Raw genomic sequence first — 10,925 nt, 5'->3', positions numbered from 1 at the left:
ATTTTTTTTCGAAAGAAATAAATTTATGCCTATGAACAAGATTTTTTTCCTGCCAATAAATAATATATAAATGAATACATAATCTTTCAATAATTAACCTCGCCTCTGCATCAAAATCTTTTATCACCTCATCCTCGTCCATAGAGTCATCAGATGATACTTTTTCAGTCATTTTATTATTGCAAGTACACTGTTTACTTAAAATATCACAAACAACGAGACACGAAAACACTGACGTACATATAAATAAAGCAACGATCTATGATGTTATCGTCAAAAATTTTATTGATAAAGTGGTAGACGTTCAGTAGATGGCAGCAGCCGGCTGTTTCCGTAGGCACGAAAAAATTTTTTGCTCCCGGCGATGTAAGTGGGGCGCGTGTAACTCCACTAGGAGAGGGAAATGAGACTTTAGGCCTTAAAATTAGGGAGGGAAGTGCGTACTTTCGACTAAGGGATAAAGAAAAAATCATTTTTATTTTTGAATATTTTTAGTGACCAAATTTGCCTCAGACATAGAGAATCAGATGAAAACATGAAAAAATCATTCGACATTATTGAGACAAATCGCTTTTTCACTTTGCGATTTTTACCAGCAGCCACCGGAATTCGCGGGTTGAACCCTGGATTAGGCTGGCCTCTAACAAATTTTATTTTACTTGGACAGAGCAGTGGGCTGGGGTTCTTGCAAAGCAAAGACCCGCACTTATTCAAACTCGGCAACGTATGTTAAAACTTATCAACTTACCTCACGGCTTATGATATTATAGAGTATTCTTATTGATGGTCAAATTACTATTTATAACTTAATTAATAATAATTTTATTAACTATTCAAGAGTCTTACCAGTAAAATAGGATATGGATAGGATGAACAGATGATAGATAAAATTAATGATTAACAATTGCAATGATTGTTTATTGCAAATTATAATAATAAAAATTACTTACAAAAAGATGCAAGCGCTGGATATAATGTAGATAGCACAGTATAGTTTTATGTTGCGAGTATATTGCCGATAACGTACAATAATATTTAATTAAACTAACTTTATTTATAATAATTAGTAAACTTGGACAGTAAAGTATGATCACAAGAAAATTGCTAGTAATACAAACTGTAACGCTAATTAATTTCCCGATTTACAAAGTAATTGTCCGTATTCACAAAATCGCAAGTGAATTGCTAGTATATGACAGTAGTACTAAATTATACGTCTTATTGCTAATTGATCCAGGATCGAAATATCTCCTCAATGATTTTGGGTCTAGGACCTGCCGGTGAGCTCTGTCTTCACTCCACCCTTACGGACATGCGTCGAGGTAAAGACTCGTCATGTGACCACGGCACTATGACGTACAATATCAGACGGCAACGAGACGAGGAAAATTGGGAACCGCAAGGCTGAGGACGAAGATGACAATTCACATTGTCTCAACATATTGTCATAGGGCACTCCGATGTTGTACTCTGTACTCAAAGCACCAGGGACGTAAGACGATGAAATACTCAGCAGTTGCGTGGATTGAATCGTATCCGTAACCACGGATCCATTGGTTGGAGATCATGTAGGCTAAAGGGTAGATCCAACCGGCGGCAGTGTTAATTCTTGTGTGGCAGGTATATTTGTTTGTCAAGTAAGTTATGTCAGTATTTGGATTGTTTTCTTTGGCTACTGCTACTGCGTAGTACTCGAGGGTTGGAAAGTTGTAGACATTGGACATAAAAAGCACTAGACTGTACATCAAACCGACCGTGTAGACATTCCCGGTATCGAGAACCGCAACATCTGCAATGCTGTAATTCACAAGTAATTATTAGTCTTTTATTGGGGTGTCATTTCCCGGGTCAAAAAATGAGATCTAATTTTAGTCTAACCGGACTGCATTTGGACTAATTGATCTGTATTTGAACCACTTGATCTGTTTTTGATCTTTTATAAAAATTTGAAGCTGTTTTTGCTTTGATGATTATTTCCCGGATATAATTAACAATAAGATGAATTGGAATTGACAAAAATTGTAGGGAATAAAATTGTCTACAAAAAAGTTTCCATGACATTTTGTGATAAGTCTGATGATTTCGCTGGAAAAGTGATAAGATCTCGAAATTTACTATAAATTTGACTTCAAGCTGCATTCTTAAATCCTTTGATGGTTACTGGTTTCTCCTCTATTTGATACCCGGGAAAAAATGATTTTGCCTAATCATATATGATTATATATGTTCATATATATGATCATATATGATTATATATAATCATATATGAAGTTATATATAATCATGCATGATTATATATGGGGTCATATATAATTATATATAATTATATATGACCCCATACATAATTAGATCTGATCATACCTGGCTGTTATAAGCCCATATATAAGTCTATATATAATCAGATCTGATTATATATAAGTCTATATATAATTAGATCTGATCAGATCTGATTATATATAAGTCTATGTATAATTAGATATGATCATACCTGGCTGTTATGACCCCATATATAATCATACATAAGTCTATATATGATCAGATCTATTTATATATAAGTCTATATATAGTTAGATCTGATCATACCTGGCTGTTATGTCCCATATATAATCATGTACAAGTCTATATATGATCAGGTCTGATCATATATGAGTCTATATATAATTAGATATAATCATACCTGGCTGTTATAACTCCATATATAACCATATATGAGTCTATATATGATCAGATCTGATCATCTATAAGTCCATATATAATTAGATATAATTATACCTAGCTGTTATAACCCCATATATGATCATATATAAGTCTATACATGATTAGATCTGATCAGACATGATTGATACAAACCCATATATAATTAGATATAGGCCTATATATAATTAGATCTGATCAGACGCGACTGATATAAACCTATATGTAGTTATATATGTCTATGATTAAATCTGATCAGATTTCATTGATATGAAACCTATATATATATATATATATATATATATTAAATAATATGACAATTTTTTAATATCAATGTTATTAAATTTTTATTCTGTCAACTATCAATCAAACTTAAATCCCCAATACTTAAAAAATGTTCAAAGGTTTCGGCAGTAATTTAAAAGTATAAAGTATCAATTTGATTATTTGAGTTAAGTAATGCCATAAACGTTTCTTAATTGTAAGTGTATAACAGACTAGAGGATCAGACTACAAACCATCGATAACCAAAGTTAAGCAGCATCGGCGTTGGACATTAATTGGATGGGTGACCTCGTAGTAAAATAATTGTCGATGGTTAATAATTTTTTTTTTTTTTTTTTATTTAATTGTAACCGACATTGATATTGATGAAGACAATAAATCCTAATTAAACTACTTAATTAATAATTTACAGATATTCTAAATGAGATTCTACAAATGACTATATTCGTTCATGCATGATTATATATAATCATATATGATCATGTATAAACAGATCAAGTTATGTATGATCAGACCTGGCCAATTTTTGGATCTGATCATATATAGACAATTATGCATGATCATATATGATTAGGCAAAATCATTTTTTCCCGGGTACCCAATTTCTTACCGTCATCTTATCACACATCAATTTCAGGCTTTGAAGTGACATAAGGTTTCATCCTCTTGATCAAGCAAATCCTCACTCCCAAAATAGAAATATAAGAATGCAATAAGAAAGCTACTTCACTAGCTTCGATCAAACATCGGAAGGTTCCTTCGTACCCAGCATAAGGATCTGCGTTGGTACATCTTCCTCCAGGGATTTCTCCGATACAATGTTGGTCAGAATTGTAACCCAATGGGTTGTAGCGATCGACCAGGGAGTTAACTGTGCATGAAGGTCCGAAATTGTTTCTCGTCAGTTCTTTGTGAGTGTTGCAGTCGATTACTTTGAGACCACCGTGCTTCATCAACCTGTGAATAGGAATTATCCAACCAGCTAGAGTCTCGGTTCTGGCTATAGAGACCTTTTTGCCTCGAAGATCATGCAGGGATGAAACGTCACTTTAAGTCCCTTTCTTAATCACCGCTATTGCCATTACCCATACGCCTTTACTCGTGTCTGATTCATCGTCTTCTTCATTAGGAAATTCACATGTGAATGGTGCTAATTTTAACCAGTTGTACATTTTCCGACAACAAGCACGCATCACTTACTCCTTTGACTCAGCCGGAAGATTTGCACGAAGTTCTTTTTTCAAATCCGGAATAACGTATCTCGTCAAAGCCATTTCAACGCTGCCAACCCAAAACGCATTCCAATCTTGAACATTCTTTGAAAATTCGTCTCTTATATAAAGCTGCTTCATCTCTTTAATGTAATTTCCGCTAGTATTGCCATCAAAAGTTTGACTGAGCGTTATTACAATAAGTTTGTCCTTTTCAGCAATTTCTAACTTGAGCCAACATGATCGCGAACGGGTTTATCTTTCAAGTATTTCATTGTGTAGATCGGGTGGTTCTCATCAATGTCAGTTAATCCATTTTTTGTTGTTCGTACTGACAACTTGGCACGTTCCATATACATCTCACGGACACATTTTCTTACGAGTGGTTCTTATGCCAACTGAATAGCGACCATAACTTGCACGGCTTTTGAAATATCATCAGTTGATTGGAAACATTTTCCCATATAATCTTGTGCTACCACACTAGGTTCAACTGGCTCTTGATCAACTTCATGCCGCTGATAATTATCTCGCAAATTTTCAGCAAAGCGTTTAGGGGAGAGACCAAACTTTTTGGCAAAACGCGACTGCATATTGGATCTGAAGGCGATTGAGATCTACTTTCTGCATTATTGGGACTAAACTGTGGTAGCGACCAGCGATGAACGCTTCTCCAACGTTATCAAGTGTTCGGTCTCATGGTCCAGAAGCGTAGTGCATTTTTCTTTCTTAGAGGCTGCGTAACAGCTTACCGCAACGTAGTGAGGGCCGAATTGAGTGATGTCTCAGTCGGCTGCCAGCGAGAAGGCGTATCATTTTGAAAATTATGCTTTGTAGGTTGTACAGAAGACCAAAGTATTATTTCGATTAACACCAACGTTGACAGTGTTGACAGGTCAGTTGGGGCTCAGTAATGAGGGATTGGGTAAAAGTTGTCAAAATTATTTGAATTTGTGTTGTAATTGAAATTTTGATTGTTTGTGTTTTTGGAATTGTAATTGTTGATGTATTGACCTAAAAAACGATCTCTATTAATGCATTCTTACACCCTTTGATGGTTACTGGTTTCTTCTCTATTTTATACCCAATTTCTCACCTTCATCTTTAGCTTTAAATACTTAGAGAAAAATAGTGAAAGAAAAATAAATTTCATAAGGTCACTTGTAAATAATTGCAAAAAATTTCATTTACGTCCACAGTAATTCGATATTGGGTGACTGTATTTCCTGGAATAATTTGTATACCGACAGTACACATAGCCAGTAGTAAAATTGTATCCCATCCGAAGCCAGTTAATGAGCGTTGGCAAGACAACTTGAAGATGAATATAATATCCTCCTAACAATTTCAGCCCGACAACTAATTGAAAGGCACAAAAAATTAACCAGATGATGAGCCAAGGTAGTAACCATCCTCTGACACGTTCATTATTGCCGATCAAAATACACGGTGCGGAAACAATCATCACAAAAAAGTAGACGATAAAAAATTCTCTGACGGCTTCTAAAGAGAGGTTCACATCTGCTTCAAAAAGTGAATTATAAAGTTGGGTGGAATCTCCTCCGTAAATTTAATAAACAATAAGTGTGATTAGAACAACACTCATTGCGACAGTGTAAAAAACTATCGCTTTACTTCCAGTTTTTATATTATTTGTTCAAATAATGGGCGACCAACACGACTCCAAAATCATCATTTTGACGGTTTATTTTAAAATTTAAACTAATAATTGATAATAAACATATTGAAAATGTAGTCAAACCCTAACCGCACCCACTCTGTCCAGTAGTTCGATTACATCGGGCAAATTTTCACTCCCAAAATAGCGTCTTCGAATTCCTTTCCCAAATAAGACGCTTAAGTCTGGTCCTTTTTGGGCAATGATATGAAATCTCTTGCATTATCCGAGAACAATAAATTATGAGAGTTTCCAAATTTAGGAGAGCTTCCGAATAAATCGAAGACCTCAAACGGCCTGACCGCTGACGGGTCGTTCCAGTCGCTATAAGTGTTGGCATTATAATTTGAATTTGAATCCACTTGCTCTCTATTCTCGTCACGAAACCGTCCGTTTGTTTCATCCCAAACACTACGTATCCTTTATTATTGTAATTATTATTCTTATTGAACCGGTTATCAAATCGATCATTTCCATTGGGTAAGTAATATCCAGTTCAGGTTGAATTGACAACGAAGTCCTTGCTGAATAATTTAACAGCTTTTCCAAAGAACTTCTGGTAAAATCACTTGAATTCGTGTTATAGTTGTAATTTTGATTGTTATTGTTCTTGTAATTATAATGGTTGAGGTATTGACCTGAAAAATAAATTATAGTCAGTTGCATTTTAATGTTTTCATAAAATGCGTACGTTATTTATTTATTTTCAAATGAGTCCGATCTTAGAATTACGGATTGAAAAAACATTCAAAAAAATAAAAAATGGTTTTTTCTTGTGTCACGTAACGATTTGAATCAGTTCTAATTAATTAGTTGTAAGGATAAATATTTAAATTTAAGTTTGAATTCGAATCGTTACGCGGGCATTTCACCATCACGCCGGCACAGAGACAGCTGTCTGCTCGCAAACTAGCGCATGTATGATTTAATTTTAATTTATAATTTAAAAATATTAATCAATAGTATTTACTAGTTTTAAGTTTATATTTATGATTTGGAGGTATTTGGGCGGCATAATATGCAATTACATTGTGCCCCAATAATTAATTGTATTTTTTCGTCTCCGGGCGGAAAGCGTCAACTTTCGTCCCGCTGTGCAAAACGAAGTTGCCGCTTTCCGCCTCCGTCGAAGAGAAAAATAGTATACGCATCTTGGGAAATAAGAAAGCCTCAGATCACATGTTTGTTGACTACATGTGATCTGAGACATTTCTTACTTTACTTCCCTAGGTTTGTAATATACTGTTATTGTGTTATCGTTTTTGATTTACAATTAACTATCGTTAAGTTTAAAGTTAATTGAATTATTAATTTCACCGGGTGAATTGTTCATTCGTTTTTCGATTTGGTTTGATTCAACTTATCTGGGATCAACGTAGAGTAAGTACCCTGGAATTTTACTCAACGGGCATCACTTGATGACCCCCGATAGTTGTTGGTCGCCGCGGTAGACAAATTCACGTGTGTAAATAGCACACTGGTGAATATCAAAATTGATTTCATTATCATCCTGAGTGACACATTTTAATTATCACATGATTAATTGAAAATTTATCGTTGGTATTCTTCTGTTTAATTATTGCTGATCATTGGGAATTGCGTTTATAGATATATATATGTATATCAGACTGTTTCAAATTAAGCAACTATTTTTTTTTTTTTTTGAAGAACTTTGAAATATTGAAAAGATATCTTAAAATATGGTTACAGTTAAAATTTGAGCTATTAATATTGATATTTAGAGGGGGCTGTTGATAGTTTTCGATTTTTTATTTAGTAACAGTAAAAAAATACATAACTTCCGAAAAAATCTAGATACAAAATATCTCTTTTGAAACATTTTGTAGCAAATTTACTGATCTGCAAAAAAGGTCTTCTGTGATTTTTCGATAAATTCAACCATTCACAAGAGAGTTTCTTGTACCAAGTCGTTTGAACTAACTCTATAGTATTTGATATAACTCAATAACTTTTTTCATTTAAAAAAAAATAGAAATTATTCAAGTCATTGAAACTGTTGATACAATAATGATTTTTGTTTTATATAAAATAATTAAAAATTTCACTCAAAGTAAATTGTAAGGTGATTGAAAGTATGAATTTTCAGTTAAGTCAAAATTTCATAAAAGCAAATGAATTTTAGTGTTGAAAGTTTTATTTTTGTAGGTCCGTTGAAACTGTCCTTGCAATTGATTCAATAAAAAATCGAATTGTTTGAAGTTGCTGTATTGCATTGATCCAAAAAAACAGTAATCTGCATCAAGTGAATATTGCCTTTAATTATTTTATCAATAATTGATTTTTAAAAAAATTTTTTTTCTCACGTATTTTTTTATTTTTGATTTTATTTTTATTATTATTATTATTATTATTATTATTATTATTATTATTACTATTAGTATTATTATGATTTTTTTTTTAATATTGGGACAATTACATTATATTATTATTATATTATATACATTACACCTTACAAATAATTCTGACACACTCAGTTTTTAGTGAAAAATTAAATAATCGTAGAATTGGTATCCGGAGGAATCGAACCCAGCACCTTACGCGCGAGAGTCAGGCGCTTTACCGCTACGCTACGGGACCAGTAGGAAAGTTTGAGTTTAGTTGTGCTTCTAGTACTTTGTTCTCGTATTGAATGGATATATACAGTCAATTGCTTATACATTTATCTAAACGTGATAAATATGTGACTCTTTTTATAAATAAATTTTTTTATTTAACCGATAATATAAAGACTTTCATTTAAATATAGTTCGATATTTTGTAACGAATACATTTATATTCTTGTCGAATATTTTTCAGTTTTAATGTGAGTGCGTCAAATTATTCCTACAACCTCATTGGATTCTCTCTCCAAGAAACTCGTCGGTTGACACGACACGTTCGGTATTATAGGAAACTACTTTTGTTTCATTGAAACATGTGAAGTTGTCAAACTCAACGTTTCAAGAGTTTCAGTTAAATTTCTAAAAATTGAAAAGTTTGCTTCAACAATTTTTCATTTTTAAATCAAGAACATCCAAACTTTAATTAATATATATTTTACCATTCGTTCAAATGTTAATTTAATTACGATCAAACTTAAAAACTTTAATATAAACGCTTAATCAATTTCTAATAATCTAGTAGAGATTTTCATTCAATAAAAATGATTTTCTTGAGACAAACTAGTTTTCGTTAGTTCTAACGAATTTGGTTTCACTGAAGAGGAAATTTGTCGAACTCTTAGGGAGTTTGATGTCACTACCTTATTTTTTACAGTGTTTGAATATTTTATTTTACCACGTTTTTATTAACTCGCTTTTATGTATATCTGTTCGGGCGGAATTTTGTAATTGATTTTTAAGTAACTTCCCGATGAGCTAGAGACTTGAAATTTGGAACATAGCTCAGAATCAGATGACAATGCAAGAAAATGAAAAAAAAAAAGAAGGAGAAGCAGTAAAGGAGGAAGAAAAAAACGAAAAAGAAAAAAAAATGAACAATAATAGAACAAAAAATTCATATTCGTTTGTTCATCTATTCGGTAAAAATTTATATAATCAATTTCAAACTAACTTCTGGATGAGTTATATTCTTAAATATAGCTGACAAATAGATGACAGATAAACAAACAGACATGAGTTTTATATTAGTTTTCAACGGATTATTGAATAATTTAGTGTATAAATAAGAAAATTATACATGACATGTATGTGTAATTTACAATTATATTCAAACATTAAAAATATTCTTTTTATATATAAAAAAATTTTTCATGCTTAAAAATGCACGTATCCTGAATGTTTATAAGTTTCAAAAATGATTTATGGTTCATTTAATATTATTTTTTATTAAATTTAATGTTAGATATTACAGTTGTTAAATTAAATCTTAGTCTGCAGATCTATTCCTAGCAAAACTCCACATCTAATTATTAATTGTCAATCATCAGTTGTAAGTTCTTTAAAAAAATTATTTAAATAAAAAAAAATAAATCACAATTGAATAGTTCGATATCTTATTGGTAGGTAGATATAACGATTTTCTATTTTAGATATGATCAGATGAGAAGAAACTGAAATACACCTGAAATTTGTTGCATGTCTTTGTCATTGTCTTATCAAGGTTGTTAAAATTGATTTCAAAATTTCACACACAATACCAAAAAGCAGAAAATAAATCGAAATAAAAAAAAATTTTTAATGTAGCTCCTTGAGCTCGAAAACTTTTTCGTGAATACATTTTCGAGCTCTTCGAGCTTGAAAATACTTTTGTATGCCGTTCTTTTCGAAAAAAATAGTTTTTTACCATTTTTTCTCCAACGATAATCTCTCAAACGAATAAACTGATTGAGACGGTGTAGTACGGAACTTAATTTGACAGGATTAACCCAATAGAAATTATTTTATTAATTAAAGAATGTACATAGTAAATGACAGATTTTAGTTAAATCATGCTGTGAAAAATTTTCATGAATTATTTTTGACGTTATAAAAATTATATAATATTTGAAGCAGTTACTAATTATGATTATTGTGAGTTTAAAAATAATTAAATATCAATTTGAAGGCCGGAAGATATGCATTTGATGACAATTTTAGGACTTTTATACAAAAGCGGTCAACTACTGGTGCCCGGTCAACTACTGGAGCATTTACCCTATTTTCATAGGTATTCAAAATTCCCAATCATAAATTTTCAGGACTACCTGTAAGAAGTTTAGAATTTGTATGTGATTTTAAATCTTCATAAGGCTCAGAGAAATTATTTTATACTTTTTAGTCCGTTTTAAAAACGTGGTATATTAAAAATTTTTTTTTATTTCGATAGTTATTTTCTGCTTTTTAGTATCGTGTGTATGAAATTTTGAAATCGAATTTAAACACCTGGATGAGATAATGACAGAGACATGTGACAAATTTCTGGTTTATTTCAGTTTCTTTTCACTTGATCATGTCTGAAATAGAAAACCGTTATATCTACTTACTAATAATATATCAGACTCATTTTTTTAAAAGATTTATAATTAAAAATATTAAATCAAATCAAAACTAGATAGA

At 31.7% G+C, this 10,925-nt stretch overlaps 1 pseudogene; it reads right to left on the bottom strand.

Annotated features, from left to right (window-relative positions):
- Nucleotides 1–970: 970 nt before the first annotated feature.
- Nucleotides 971–5,886, bottom strand: LOC130674364 (uncharacterized; annotated as a pseudogene).
- Nucleotides 5,887–10,925: the final 5,039 nt, after the last annotated feature.

This window comes from Microplitis mediator, chromosome 9 (genome assembly GCF_029852145.1).
Source record: "Microplitis mediator isolate UGA2020A chromosome 9, iyMicMedi2.1, whole genome shotgun sequence".
Classification (NCBI taxonomy): Eukaryota; Metazoa; Arthropoda; class Insecta; order Hymenoptera; family Braconidae; genus Microplitis; species Microplitis mediator.
This window is presented reverse-complemented; position numbering and strand designations above follow the sequence as displayed.